The following is a 15,698-nucleotide window of genomic DNA, read 5'->3' as shown; positions in this document are numbered from 1 at the left end:
TCTTTAATAGAATAGGATTTTCACAAGATAGACCATTGGAAGTGGTCAAACTTTGTAACCTTGAACAATTACATATTATTGCAGTGATACTTTGTGGGTGTCATCCCCATCCCAGTTTTACCTTCTCATTTTGGAGGGTTTCTAGGTTACCAAATCTTGTGTTATCTATTTTCATGCATGTCTTTACTTTTATGTTCATTATATGAATTAGATGCATTGGAAAGTTTTTAGCTATAAGGTTTTGAAAAGGTTAAAGTTAGTTACTTCTGATTCACACCCCCCTTTTAGAAGTAAATCTTCCCACTTGTAAATTCCAACACTTCATACACAAAAAGATATACATATAAAGCCTTTCTAAGAGTGTCGATATCTTCAAAATCTATTTTATCCTTTGTATCTGTCTTCACAAAATCTATCATTCATACATACTGTATATTACTAACATCAAGTTTGCATCAATATTAATCGTGCAAAGTGTACATCACAATATTATACAATTACATTATAATGCCACACTTCTTACAAACAAAAAATATCTCCTTTAAACCCAATTGCTTAACTAGTTGACCATCATTTCCTTGAATGTTTCCAAAATTGAAAAAAAAAAATCTAAGTGTTAATATCTAGGATGTTATCCATACCTTGTTAAGTCATTTTTTTGTAGTGTAGGAGCACCTGGGGTTTTAGGATAAACCCTAAACTATTTTGGATTGTAGTGACCTTATCCAAGTCACTAGTGAATAAGGACTAGAAATGAGTCCTAGAGTGTGTTGAAGTGTTTGTAAAGTCAAATTTGTGTGTGTCAAAAGTTTTCAAGGTATGTAAATGTTGTCAACTAGGAGTCAAATTGGGTCAATAAGTGAAATGAACCTAAAATGTGTGAAGTATTGTAATAGTTTTTTATATAGCCTTAAAAATTCTAATCAAGAAAAAAGCACCCATTTCGATGAAATATGAGGTATAGTGTGACCAAAATCTCAAAAGTGCAAAAGTTGTCAATGATAACATTACAACTTTGCAATGTTGCCATGACAACAATTGACAAGATTGAACAACAAAGGTGAGAAGTGGTTGTGGGTTAGTTTGGGAAGTTCAGGCACAAACTATGAAGCTACTTAAGACCATCTAAGGTCTGAGATCAAGGTTGGAAACTTGTACATATGATTTTCCATAATCAAGAAATCAAATTTTCTTGCATTAATTTGTTATAGTAACTTTAAAACTTGAGCATCCAAATGATAAATGATTGACTTGAGATGTTTCTTTTTATGTATAGACATAGCATTGGATTTACTTACTTTGTGTAAATTTTGAGGTTTATGTATTTTGTTTTGATAGGTTTCATAAAAATATATCCTTTGTGATTGGTTTACTAGTCAATATAGAATTAGAAGACTTCAAATGGCCCTAGAATGAATTCTAGTGGTGGGAACTATATGATATCTTGGAATCTACTAGGGAACTATATATAATTTATACACATGGAGTTCATGGTCATCATTTCTAGGTTTTATATTTTTAACACCAAGTCCTAGGTGAGACAAGGTGTACTTGGCAGGGAGTCTTAGAAGTTGTAGAGAAAGGATGGAAGGCTTAATGGACTAACATGATCAATCCAAGATCATGGAAGTGTGGAGGGATGTGTAGAGAACTTTTGTGCTAGAGGAGAAGGCACAAGGAACCCATTTATGGGGTTTTTGGGACTCTTGGGTTCAATACAACATAAACAAGTTTGAAACCCTTAAATTTAGGCATATTTCTAGGAAGGAGTTGTACGAATATTTTGGAACCCTTAAACCCTAAAAATAATTAATTACTTTGAAAAAGGTATTAAGAATATTGACTTTTTTGGAGCCTTGTTTGGAAATTTTTGTAGATATTGCCCAAAAAAACAATCACAAGGCCTAATTATACCTAAAAGGCTCCTAGCCCTATCAAGAGTTTCAAGAGATCGATAAGGAAACCTTGAAAGGTGTGAACAAATTGAAATCAAACCTAGTTGAATGTGTAGTTTTAAATCCCTCCCAACCAAATTTGTGAAAATCATGGCCATCATATGTTGAGTGCTAAACTTAGTGAGTTGAGTCCTAAGGATGAGAGTGAACAAGTTGGAGTATCTACTTGGTAGAGAGAGATATTTAGGGAAAGAGGAATTTAAGTAAGAGATACTCTAGTGTAGGGTGTTATAAATAACCCTATAAAGGTCAATATAAGGAAATTTTGGGAGTGCTCCATAGAGTAGGGCTCAAGTGGAATGATCTCCCCATCAAATTGGTATCAGAGAATGAAATATTTAGGCTAGGTATATCTTAAAGTTTGATAGTGAATCAGTGAGTGAGACAACCATGGTAACTAATTCAGAGTTACCCAAGAAAATAAAAAAGAAAAAGGAGGAAAATAGGCTCCTAGAGGAATCCCTAGAGGCTATGAAAAATAAACTAGATGAGGTAGTAGAGACAACTAATAAAGTAAAAGAGAAGTTGAAGGATAGTGAAGATAAGGGTAAGGTAGTGGATGGAGAGGATGAAATCCATGAATTTGACCCACCTCTACATGAGGAACCTTTCCTTAAGGCCATCAAAGCATTGTGTGATAATGCTCTTGAGGAAATAGCCTTGTTTAGTGGAAAGATGGGTCTTGAGTTGGTGATGGAATGGATAGAAGGTATGGAAAAACACTTTTGAGTGTGAAGGGATTACTAAGGCCTAGAAGATGAGGTAGACAACTCTAGATTGAGGGGACCATCCCTGACTTGGTATAAGTTTCTTCAAGAAGAAAGAGAAAAGTACGGAAAGAAACCAATAGCTAATTGGAAGGGTATGGTAGCAAAGATAAAGGATAATTACCTACCAGATGATTATGAGATTCAACTGCATAAAAAGAGGCAAAGTCTCAAACAAAGAGATATGGATGTTGTTGCTTATATGGAGGAATTTCAAAAACTATGCCTTAGGTCAAAAGTTCAAGAAGGGGAGAGAATCAAGGTGGCTAGATATTTGATTGGACTCAAATGGACTATCCAAGAGGAAATTAGTCTCTTGACCAATTAAATGAACCATCCATGTTAGTAAGTGACTCATTGCAAGAAGACCAATGACTCTACTTAGGAGGAAAATTGAATATCCAATGTCATCTTTCATGTATCCTCTGGTCATATCCACCTTGCCTACTCTTTGGCCCAAAGGTGTCCTGTCAATCATAAATGAGCTCTGCACAAGTTCCTTAACCTCTTTCTTATTATCTTTATACCATCACTCTACCCTATCATATGAAATATATAAGTATTGATCTAAACTTGGAAGGTGAAACACTTTCTCAACATTTCAGGGTCAGAGGTCTAGGACAATCTCTCCAATTATGCTCTTCATGACCTTTTCCTTAGTTTTGAAGATTAGACAAATGTGGGGTGAGATGTTTTGTTTATTATCCCAAACTTGATTAAATAATATTCCATAGTAGACCTTTCTCTTAGCTTGTTGTAGTTTGTAAGGAAGGCATTCCAGTCGATGTTTCCTAGCTTTGTATCTTGGATTTTTGCATGCCCATCCTGAAATCATGACTTCTTTGGGGCTCCTTGATTTTTGAATGCACAATTTTTGGTGCCATCTTATTCACATTGGAAGATTATGAGGATGTCATTTGATCTACACAAAAGAGGCAAACATTAGTTAGAAGGAAAAAATGAAACTCTACAAGACTCAGACTATCATCAAAATGAAGCAAAAACTAATCAAAATAGGTCAAATGTAGATTCTTCACCCAAAAAGGCCTAATGTACAAGTTAGCACACCCTTTGAGGTGCACTAGTGCACTATTATAGCATTGAAATGGCTTATTTTGTGTAGTTGCACACATGTGCACCTAGGCAAAGTGTGCACATGCACATGTGCGCAACTGCACACATGCATTGTTGCCTTAGTGCAATGGAGGAAAAAGAGAGTTAGTCTTTAGTTTCTTTGTGCAGAGGTGTTCACATGTGCACCTCATGGAGGTGCCCATTTGTGCACCTCATTAGGGAACCTTTGGTTTTTTCTAGTTTTTTTTTAATGTTTTGGTCTTAGGTTTTACTTTTCTTATGCAGGGGTGCACATATTCACACCTTATTGAGGTATGCATATGTACACATCTTTGAAGATATCTAATCTTGAGTTTGTTTTGTTGTAGGGGTCCAAGGAGTGGAAGAGTGCACTGGGTAGTTGTGCAAAGGTGTGGTCTTAGGAGGTAGGCAGGAGCAAGTGAGGGAAGAGGAGGGGTCAGGGTCTATTTATAGACCCTAACAGTATGTGCAGTACACACCTCTATAGGTGAGCACCCTCTAAGGGTGCACATGTGCACATCCATAGAGTGGGGTGCAGTATGTGTGCACATATGTGCACTTGAAGCATAATGAAGCCCAAAAAACTAACTTTTTTTGTCTATTTGTCTGTACCTTCCCAGTCAGAGACTAGGATTTGACCCAAACCTAGGCATGGGTCCAAAATGACTAGGGTTCCAGATTAGAAGCCTCAATATGGATTTTAAAACTAGGAGGTCCCCATTTTATGTGTGAAAATGGGGTGTGTGTTGTGAAACCACAACAAATAGCCCCAAAAAAATAAAATGACAAATGACAAATTCATTTCTTCATAAGCAAACATTCTTCTAATATGTGTTGAGTGATAACTAAATTTTGAACATTTCAAGTAGCTTTGAAGTCCCTTGGTAGTCAAAACTTTATAATCTCAAATATTCAAGTTCAATGTGTGCTACAAACATGATATCTAGTGAATCAAAATACCTTAGATACCAATGTTCAAGTTTTGAAAAATCTTGCAAAACTCGAAAGAGTTGTATGCAAACCAAAAGCCATCTTATTAACTAAAATTGAAAGAATATATACAATGATGAAATATCAACAATCGCCATAGCCATGAATTCAAAATGTTTATCTAGTTGTAATAAAAATAAAAAAATTAAACTAAAACTATTTAAAACTAGGTGTTTAATTTACCCCAACTTGTCGAGGTCATAACTTTTGACCTAGAACTCAGATTTTGAAACTGCTTACACCATTGGAAAGAAGAACTAAAAATATAATTTCATTCCCTAAAATAGTGAGCCTCTGACTACCTAGATTTAGGGACCAATGAAATTTTTGGCTTGAAATTTTGAGTAAAAGAGCTCCAAAAAGGCCAAATAAAAAGACATAGAAAAACTCTTAAAAATATGAATAAATACTTTCAAACATTTGATCTTGTATATAATCTAGATTAGCTCAATGTATCAATTTCCTTTGATGACTTGAGGTGTAGTCTATCATGAGTATCCAGCAACTTGGAGAAAATATTTTTCTCCACTGGTCCATTCATTAGGAATCCTCATAAAACCTGTTTGTTAATCACTATCCAACCATATGACAAAATTTGTTCTAAGGGTTCTTGGCAACCTATCAATTCTTTCTTTTTGATTCTTTGGTAATCACTTTTGATTTTCTTTGTGGAGCTTGCATGTTTCCATTTGATTCTTCCTTGAAGCATTTTGTATAGAATAGGATAGCCATTTTGAAGTGCATATCCCTTTATCTAATTACCTTGTAGAATTATCTGGAATCTTTAGATTTGACATCTCTCATAATTCTTTTTCTTTCTTTTCTAGCTTGACCACACTTATAATGTCTAGCAAAGGCATTGGTGTTGTCTTCTAGATTTATTCTTTAGTTTGATAACCGTTGCATTCTCTTTGAATGAACTTTTGAGAAACTCTCATGCCAAATAGTGATCTTAGCAATTCTTTGAAGAGACCCTTTGTTTGAAACAACAAGTTCTAAATTATCCCTTGCTACTATCAACCTAGATTTGAATATCACCAAGATAATCAATTCTTAAATACGTAAAGTGTTGAGAGCTATCAATCTACAATCATGACTTTAGGACTAGAAGTCCTCTATAGCTACAAGCCATGTCTGTTTTTAGTTGGTACAAGAAAAAAAATCATCTGAATGCTTTGACAAAGAAATACCTCTTCCCTATGGTAAAAACAAAAATGAGTGATCTATTGAATGAATCAAGAAAGATTCTTGATTGTACCTAACCCCAAGACTTGACAAGAAAAGACAAACACAACTTTAAAGGAAACACACAACTGAAAGTAAACACAACTGAAAATAAACACATGACTATTAAATGTAAACACACTTGCATATAGTAAACACACATGCAGAAAGAGAGAGAGAGAGAGAGAGAGAGAGAGAGAGAGAGAGAGAGAGAGAGAGAGAGAGTGTGTGTGTGTGTGTAAGAGAATAAGGTCAAAGATTATGAAAGATTTAATTATGGCTTGCTTGTCAAACCACCATTTTATGACAGCCTAATGTTTCGCCATATGCTCTAAAGAATTTTTCCTTTTCTCATCCAATTCCAAGAGATTCATTAATTTGATCTAAACTCTATCAACATCCTTCGCATATTGTCTCGTGAATTTCAACACTAGAATCTTATGATTGAGTGGGAATACTGGTTCCTATCAATAGATGAGTAGATATGGAGATGTTCCCAAAGCATTTTTAATCCTGACTCTATCTTTCTATAATGCATATTTTAATTGAGTATGCTAATCTTTTGGGTTCTCTTTGAGCAAGCACTTTATCAGCCTAATCAAGATCTTATTGGTGGACTCAGCCACACCGTTCCCTTGGGGATACTAATTAGACAAGAACTTGATTATAACCTGATTGTCTAATGTCCATTGGGTAAGAAAGATCAATGAAAAAGATGACCCATTATCACATACAAGGAAGAAAAACATTCCAAACCTACTAATAGTGTGCTCTTCCAAGAAATTATTAACCACTTTTGTTCTGCATTTTTTAAAAGTTTCAGCTTCAGTCCAACATGTACAATAGTTTGTAGCTGTGAGGAAAAAAATATGTCCTATAGATGATGGTGGGTTTATTGGTCCAATAAATTCTATCCTCCACTTGTCAAAAGGTTGTACTTTAAACATTGGTTATAGTGGCATAGTTGAGTGAGTGTCTCTCCCTATTGGCACTTTTTTGACAAGTGTGGCAAAAGCATATATGTTCAAATGTATGCTTGAAAATTGTAGGCCAAAAATAACCAAATCTCAAAATCATATGGTTTGTAGCCTCTGTAGATCTGTGTCCCATGCAATACTTATTATGATATTGTTCCAATACCTTTTTTTCTTCTTCACATCCGAAGCACTTCAAATAAATTCCCTTAGAGTTTCTTTTATAAAGTTTCCTATCATGAAGTATATAGGATTCACATTTTATCTTGAGTCCTCTACATTGGGAACTATTCATCCAATTAGGGTATTGATTCTACAAGCAATAGTACATAATATCTTGATACCAAACATCTATGATTATTCCTTGGTCAATGTCTACTTGAGATGCCATGATATTTTGTTCATTGCTAGTATTGATTTCATCATCAAATCTAATTTTATTGTTAGTACCGATCTCAGTATTAGCTATCATCTTAGTCAGCCCTTATCCTCTCACTAGTATTAATGGTTGAATTTCCAAATCAATCTCTTATAATATAACCATCTATTTTCCTCTCCTTTCACCTAATTCATTTTGCATCAGTAATGATTTGATTGCAGGATTCGATACAATAGCATATAACTTACTCTTGAGTATGTAATGAGGAAATTTGTTGACTACCTTTATCAGGTCAAAATATTTTTTTTCAAGATTGGAATAGTTCAATTCAACATTCTTTAGCAGACAACTCATGAATGTGATAGTTGTCTCATCTTCTTTCTCCTTTTTTTTAGCACTGTGAGAATCCCTACATATGAGTGTTTAAAAGAAAATGACTAGATTTTGAAAGGTAACTCATAATCTAGACTTATAAGTATTGGAGCTATGGAGATAACTACTTTGATGTCTTTGAAATATTTCTTTATTATAGGAACCCATTCAGTTTTTACTCCCTTTATTAGCAAGTCATTGAGGGGGCATACTATCTCAAAAAATCCACTAATGAACTTACGCTCGAAATTGATCTTCCCAAAGAAAGATTTGAGTTCTTTGCAGCTATGAGGAGGTGACAACTTCATAGTCACTTCTATCCTCTTAGGATCAATGCATATCCCAACTTTAAAAATAATATGACCTAGAAAATTTCCTTTGGTGACTCAGAATGAATACTTCTTAGGGTTAAGTGATATGCCATATCTTTGCCATCAATTGAAAACTTGTCTCAAATCAGCAATATGAGTACTTTGCTCTTTTGAAAATATGGTTAGATCATCCATATTGATAACTCTACATTTGTTTATTAGCCTCTTGAATGCTTTGCTCATTGCTCTTTAGAATGTAGCCCATGTTTTTTTGGTCAATCCAAAGGGTATTCTTATGTATGCAAAGGTTCCCCATTTTGTTGTAAATGTGATTTTTAACCTATCTTCCTCATCTACCATCACCTAGTTGTATCTTGCATATCCGTCTAGAAAAGATATCACTTTGGATCCGTTCACAATTTTTAATACATCATCAAGTGAGGGAAAAGTGTAGTTATCTTTCTGCGATGCTTCGTTTAATTTGTGAAAATTTACACAAAGGTAAATTTCTACAGTCTTTTTCCTTATTGGAACCAAGTTAGCAACCTATGTAGAATGTCAGATTGGAAAGGCAATTTTAGCATCAAGCAATTTTCGGACTTCTTTCATTATTAATGATTCAATAATAGAATTCACCAGTCTTTGTCTTTGACAAAAAGGTTGTTGAAAATAGATTAATACAAGCACGAGAATGTGTTTCAATCATTTTTTTATCATTGATGTCAAATCCGCTACTTGTTGGTAAGACAACTACTTAGTTGATTTGAGCATTATCATTTGTTTGATTGATGAAGAGGATTTTATCAAATGAGATAACAAAAGCACCTAGAGAAAAGGTTGAGTTATGGTATGAAAAAGGGAGTACAAAGATCAATTAAGATAGTGATGATATAGTGCATTGATTATCTACTTAAGGTTGCAAAGGTTGGATACACTGACAAAGCCTAGAAGAACAAGTAAGAAGAATTGAGTTTGTCAAGCTTGATTGAGTGGATAGTAGGTGCCAAGAAAATTTAGTGCAAGCCAAGAAAAAAATTAGTTGGAGCTTGACAAAGTCAAAGTTCATTGTATGCCAAGTAAAGTTTAGTTGATGATGAGCACCAGTAAACTTTAGTGTTTTTCGAGTGATGTAGTTGAAGACAAGCAGAAGAACAGTATGGAAGCTGAGTGATAGCATATTTATGTCGAGTGCTAGTATTAATGTTAAATCATATATTTGACAAATCTAAGCCAACTATTTTTTTTCTTGAATTTTGTGAAGCATATGGAAGATAACTATGATGAGTTGGTGGCACAGAATTCATGGTAAATCATTTTGAGGAAAATTCAAAGAGGATTAAAGGAGACATTTTTAGAAGGTACTAAATTAAAAAGATAGGTAGATTCATTGAATCCTACCTAATCCTACGTAACCCTAAAATGGATGATAGTGAATAAACAACAAAAGATCTTAAGTTTTTATTTATAGAGATGGTTGGTGAGAAGAAAATTTGGTCAATGTTTAAGAACCTAAGTTAGACAAGAGGTCTAAAGTATTGCTTCATTCAAAGACTGAATAGAAGAGACTTCTATTAGCAAGAAAAGCAAGAAGGCCTAAGAGTATGAATTCTTGAAGGGTGAACAAGCTATTAGAGCTAAAGTGTGTGAAAGCCAAGTAGAATGGAGGATTGAAACAAAGCTTTTTAATCTACAAGTGAGTTGTAATTTATTATCAGATCAATCCTTACTATTACTTTCTAATCATTGTACCAGTCTAGGGTAAATTTTTTAGATTAAGGTTGACCTAATAGTCATTTATAAATCCTTTAACTGGGTGACATTCCAAGTGAATGGTCTAAAGTCCTCTAACAAGGCTCACTCCTAATAGGGTGATTGAAATCCTCTAACTAGGTCACATTTAACAATGTGTATTGTAACCTTTAACAAGGTTGGCATTTAATAAGGAATCACTTTAGAAGAGTGAGAATGAGTAGCATGTTACTAGTGTTTTTTTCTCAAATTGGGTTTCCGTGTAAAATTATTGTGTCAAATGTGTTGTTGAATTTGGTATGTTTCATGCTTATATTTCTGTAAAGTTGATTTGACAGTAACCTACAAAGTTTAAGTGATTATATGTTCTTCTTTTTTAAAGAGGGGTAAACGCTTTGACCTGGAGCTATGAACTAGTGAGGCCACAAATAGGGGACCTCATCCCCATGAGATTTGAACCTTGATGGCAAGGATAACAACATAACAACTTAACCATCACAACATGCCACTATTGGTAAGTGATAATATGTTCTAATGGATGCATGCATGATGAATATGTTTTATGGATATGGGTTCACTGAGATGTGAAAAGTTTTATTTGTGCATTTGGACCTTGGATAACTGATTCAGCCCCCCTGTCAGTTATTCTAAAGAATTCCAAAAAAGTTTTAGCATCAGGTTTCAATGGAATTTCATGAGTGATGATTTTAGGATCATATGTCTTGAGTTTTTCATAGCTCCATACTATGAAATCTTTATATTCTGTACGTAATTGAAGCATACTTTCTCATTCTTGGGGATTACATGCCTTTTTTATTCTCACCATCTTAGGATCTTCTTTTGTGCTCATATTATATGAATCACATTATTCAATCCCTTTTTCTTCAACAACTCTTTTTCTATGTGTTAATTTGAATTAATCAAAGATACATTCCAATTCTACCATCCCCTTAGGAATAGTATTGGTCTTCAAAATAATAATCTCATCTTCATCTTCTAGCTCATCATCCTTAGGTTTGTCATTGGGTGTATCATCATTCTCTTGTCCTTTAGAAAGCTTGTTGCACATAATGAACTCGAGAATATGTTGGTCATCTTGGAAGACCTGAAAGTTAGTAATGTTATTTGGAATGGACAGGGCAAAAACCTTTTTAGTTTTTTTTCTTTCAATGGGTTGCAATGCACTTGCTAAAATTTCAAGGGCATTGGATACCATGTTTTTCTTTCACAGAATGGACCTTATGTTCAGGGCCTCAAAATCTTCCATCAAATCCCAAACTCTTTTCTAGTATGCAAGTAGTCTTCTATTATTGCAAGAGTAGATTGATTCCACCTCTCTAATCACCAATTGGGAGTCTCCTTCAATTATGAGAGCTTTGAAATCCTTCTCTAATTCGAAGAGAAGTCCACAAATCAAGGCTTCATATTTTGTAACATTATTAGTACACCTAAATTATTAATGATATGCAACATAAAAATACTTACCTTTGGGATTAATTATTTAAATACTTGCACCATCTCCTAATTTGTATTTAGAGCCATCAAACCTAAGTTTCCAATTTGGTTGTTCTTTGGGCTTTCTGGACTTGTGTTTATTTGTTTGAAGCTTTTCTTTCACTTGAACTTTGAAAGACTGTTTCTTTGGGATCCATTGCAATCTTTCACATGGTGGACTTGGTGAGTTTGCATTGTTTACCTTTGATATGAGGATTTTCTATCTCTTGTTGATCTTGAATCTCCCCAATCAATTATGTGATTTTAGCAATTTTTTCTTAAGATGAACAACTACCGAGGTCCAACCTTGACCTTTTAGAAAACTTCTTCTCCTTTGGATTTTGATCATCCCTGGTGGAAGACAAGAAAAATTCCCACCATCTAAAGAGGTGTCACTGTATGACACATTAAGATCTTCTTTTTCCTCTTCAACATTGTTCATGACTTTAACATTGGAATTTGAATTTTCCTCTTGTCTCTCACTTGGAGTTTGACTATTTCTCAAGGGCATTATCTGAGTCAGTACCTGAGTAATTGCTTCTTGGCAATCTAAGCACTCAAATTTTAAATGACTAACTTTATGTAACCTGTAAAATCTTGGAAAGAGAAAAACACTTGGGTCCACTTCTTCACTTAAGCATTGTAATTTTGCAACCATGATGTCTATGAACTAAGTCACGACGTCTTATTTTGGGGTAGGGATCATAGATTCTCTATTTAGATTGTACGGTTTCTTTACTGAAGTTATGTCAAGAGCTATCATTTTATAGAGCCTAAATCTGATTCAAAAAATGCCACCTCATTTGGTGCATTATACTCTGTGACCATTGTCTTTAGTTTTGGTTTAGCATCTATCTTGATCTGATTATTCAATCCCTTCCAAGGTATTCATAGTTGAGTAAAATTAGTTGGGAACCATCCACTTAGGCATTTTGTCCATTCTTTATTCAATAATAAGCCATATGTTTCTTGAGATTCCACCACATTTATATCTATGAAATCTTTCATTTTAGGGTCTATAATCAATTGTATTCGAACATCTTTCAATACCCTAATAAATTTTACTTATGTTTTGTCGAGTTGAATCACTATTTAGTTTGAGGGTTGTAGAGTGACTCCCAACCTTTTACATATCAAAAGTGGCATGACATTATAGGAAGCTCTTGAATCTATGAGACAATTGTGAAGATTTCTTCCAAAAATTATGATACTAAGCAAGAAAGGAGGCACTTCTACCTTATCTTTATACATGGTTGGCAGAGCCTCATAAGTGTTGACTTATTGTGATAATAACTTTTAAAGACCTACATTAGGCATTTCCTTTCTATGATCAAGATTATTTACTAGTAATTTTCTCTTATTAGGAAAATTTTGTAGCATATCGAACAAGGATATATTGGTCTTTGTCCTTTTTAGATCTTCAACTGCACTATACTTTTTAGCTGACCAAGTAGGATTCTTCGGTATAGGAGGTATGTTTCCTTGGTTTTGATTTTTTTTTCCAACATAGGGTGCTCATGTAAGCACTAGATTATTGTTAGCCCTTGGATCTGGAGACATTGATTGCAATGTTGGAGGAATCCCATTAGTCATGGGTTCCCTTCGATTCTGCAAATTGTAATTATTTTGATTGTCATTCTGAAAAGTGAACATCTCTTCTAGTTGTGGATCTAACTCTTGATTGAATGGAAAATTAAATTCTTCATTGACTTGTTCTTCCATTCCCGAATTCTATGGAGAATCATAAGATTCCAATAGCAAAGTATTGAACTGCATAGGGGGCTCATTGTTATTGCCTTGTGAATTTTGATTGACTTCTTATTTTTGTTGAAATATGAGCCACCATCAATGGGTACATTTTTATTATTATAAAATTGATTGATGTCCACAAATTGTACATTGTTATTATTGTCTGTAGGGATACTTCCATTATTTGGATGAGTGTTCAATTGTTGATTTTGTCTTTGGAAATTATAGTTGTGATATGGAGGATTGAAATTGTTCCTTGCATTATTGTTCCCACTAAAATTATTGTTCTACTTCTAACCATAGTTGTTGTTGTTGTAAGGGCTTGCATTCATTCTCTAAGAAATTTTGTTCTACACTTGCAACAACCTCAAATAGGTTAGCTCATTAGTGATCTGAGACATGGCCTTCTTCATTTGGCCAAACTCAGTTGCAACATTTTTTTTGCTTCTATAGATTTTGTTGTCTTTTGCTCAAAGAAAGTAGCTTTTAGAGGTTCATATCCTAGATAAGTTATGGCTAGAACTGGTACAACTAGTGCCTATTGTAGTGCAATTGGAGTCATTGGAATGCATTGACTAGGCATTACTTACACTCCAACAAGATATGTCGATACTATTATACTAGCTTGAGCTAGGATCATCAATCCTCCTCCATTAGGATTGGTTTGTTTAGTAAATGCAATTTCTTCTACGAAGACTTTGTCTAATGTATCAATGTCTATAGTAGGTAGTCTCTATAAGAAGATATCAGTAAGGTGGTCCATAGTGTTATGATAAATCTTGATTACAACTTCAGTTGGTATGGTGTAGGGTGTCTCCAACTTGTGGTATGCCATGTGAAAGTGATGATTGAAATGTGAAATGGTATCCACTGGATCCCTCTTGATTGATATGGATTTATGATGTATCATTTTTGGGTTGATGAATGTTTTAAATTGATCTAAGAACAATTTTTCAAACGCCACCCAATTATGGATACATCTTGGTGGAAAATTCACTTACTAGTTAAAGGAAACTTCTTTGAATGTGCATGGGAATAAAAAGAGCACCACATTCTCTTCATGAATCTTCTTTTGATTGCATATTTCTTTAAATGCCTTGATATGATCCTTAGTTGTTTGTTTCTCTTTATAGATGAACCTTGGGAAAAAATTCTTAGGATTCTTGGGAAAGTCATTGAGTCCACCTTGCAAGTTGATTGGTGAATCTACTGCGTTTGAAAAAAAGGCCATTAGTGGAGGATTAAATGGAATGATAGGTAGAGGTAGGTTCTAAGGTGGAACTAAAGAAGATGATGAAATTTGGAGTGGAAGTGGTAGAATTCTTGGTAATCCTTTATCACTACGAGGCTTGTGAAAATGACTGAGTTATAGGAACTTGTTTCCATCATGTAAAGACCATAAAACTTGTTGAAATGGAGATGATGGATCAGGATCTTCCAGTGCCTTTCTATCAAGAATCTTCCAGTCCTTATTTGTCATAGTTCCCTATTTCTTGGATTTTCCTTCCAATCACTTCCATAAATCCTTCTAATAAAGATAGTCCTCTATTTGCATTTCCCATAACTAAAGGTTCTTCCCATTAAACTTATCAACCTTCAACTTACCATCATCTACCATCACTCCCCCTCAACTGTGAGACCTTCCTATAGAGAATAGCCAAAAAAAAAAATACAATAGTTTAGCTCTAGTACCACTTGTTAGGGTTAACCATGGACAAAAATAATAATTACATGAAAATATAACCTATATCAAAAAATAATAAATTACATAGAAGAGAACACAAGACACCAATATTTAACGTGGTTCACCCAATCCTTGGGCTACATCCACCAAACAATAAGTCTAATATTTTATTATTATCCAATGATTACAATATGCAATCCCTTATAGCTCAATATTGTCACAAGAAGCTACAATATCACAATACATTATGAAATCGCTAACCCTAGGCCAATTTATACAAGATTTTATTGCTTACAAAATTAGGGCTAGAATATTAAAAATAGCAGTCAATTCCTTTTACAATAGTGAGTCATTTTTGGCTTCAGGGGTATTGCCCTTGAAAACCCTCGAACGGAAGCATTGCCCCTCAACCTCACCCAGTACTATGACATGGAGTGCACCTAGGATGCTTCCCCTTAACCCCATATTGGGGGAACTATCCCCAAACCCCTGTAGAAATAAGCTAGGGGGAAACCACACTGAATAAACATTTGAGTCTAATTAGGCTTCAAATCACAACAATAGAGGCTTTAATAGTAGTACAAGGGGTAGATGTGGAGGATTTGGGAGAGATTCTAAATTTGAAAATATGAAATTCTATAAATGTGGTCAACTAAGACACCTTGCATATAGGTGTCTTGATAAGGTAAAAGGTTCACAAGGGGAAACGAAAGTGGCATATACTCAAGAAGAGGTTAGTCAAGAAATTTTGTGGTGAGTATTGATTCACAGAGTGTTAAAAACCTCATGCTTAGAAAGGTATTGATTAAGGAACCTAGTAAAGAGGAACCTAAGCAAAGAAGGGTAGTGTTCAAAGTAAAGTGTAATATTCTTAGAAAGGTGTGTAGGCTCATTATAGAGTCAAGATCAATATACATCATATCAGAAGAGGTAGTTCAAAAGTTTAAGCTCATCA

Source organism: Cupressus sempervirens, chromosome 6 (genome assembly GCF_028749045.1).
Source record: "Cupressus sempervirens isolate cs-2001-9-10 chromosome 6, ASM2874904v1, whole genome shotgun sequence".
Taxonomy (NCBI): domain Eukaryota; kingdom Viridiplantae; phylum Streptophyta; class Pinopsida; order Cupressales; family Cupressaceae; genus Cupressus; species Cupressus sempervirens.
The sequence above is the reverse complement of the archived record's forward strand: the minus strand, read 5'-3'. Positions refer to the sequence as shown.